The sequence below is a fragment of the Echinops telfairi genome, unplaced genomic scaffold (genome assembly GCF_000313985.2).
Source record: "Echinops telfairi isolate 266 unplaced genomic scaffold, ASM31398v2 ScPeMD7_7457;HRSCAF=8495, whole genome shotgun sequence".
NCBI lineage: Eukaryota > Metazoa > Chordata > Mammalia > Afrosoricida > Tenrecidae > Echinops > Echinops telfairi.
In genome coordinates, this window is record NW_022111357.1 from 38,811,113 (window position 1) to 38,811,995 (window position 883).

Below are 883 nucleotides of genomic sequence, written 5' to 3' on the forward strand. Positions count from 1 at the left end.
TTTTGAGAATGATGAGGGCAATGAATGTATAAATGCGCTTTACACAATTGATGTATGTATGGATTGTGATAAGAGTTGTATGAGCCCCTAATAAAACGATAGAAAAGAAAAAAAGGAGACTCCCAGGTCGCAACTTGGGATTCGAATCCAGAGCCTTGCAGGCCTGGGGAGTGGGGCGGTAGACCGACTCCTCCATTGGGAAGTGCCCACTCTCTGCTGTCCTGGCGCTGGGGACCCAAGCCAGTAAATGGTTGCGATTCCAGGGCCACCAGAAGAGAGAGGCCGGGAGCTAAAGAGTGATGAGTAGGGCGACAGGGGCGGTCAGGGAGCCGCCATCAGAGAAGGTGCCCTGAGCGGTAAGAAAGGGGACTCGTCCCAGGCAGGGGAGTCTGCAAGGACAGGAGCTCTGGCGCAGCGCAATGGTCTCCCGGTCCCTCCCCTTGGGTCACTGCCTCTGAGGGAGCAAGGCCCAAACTCTCCCTGCCACCGGTGGATCCTGCCTCACAGGGACCCTACAGGACAGAGGAGAGCTGTCCTAGGCGTTCTGAGGCTGTACATCTTTACAGGAGCAGGCAGCCTCATTTTTCTCCAACGGGAACTGCCTGGCAGCAGCTCAGCGTGTGACCCAGCAGAGCGTGGGAGCTCCTTTGAGGACAGGGAGGAAAGGACTCACTGGACTCCGGATTCAGATGGGCCACCATCTGGGAAAGCACCCAGCTAATGGTCCCTGAGAGGAGGGAGGGTGGGGGGCACAAATAATTTGTGAGCTTGAGCGCCTGGGGCTCCCAAACAGGGGCAGAGCTCAGTGGGGCAGGGGCAGAGTGGGCGTCCAGGGAGTGGGTGGCCAGCCCGCGAACTCCAAGGTAGCTTGCAGTCACGGCTG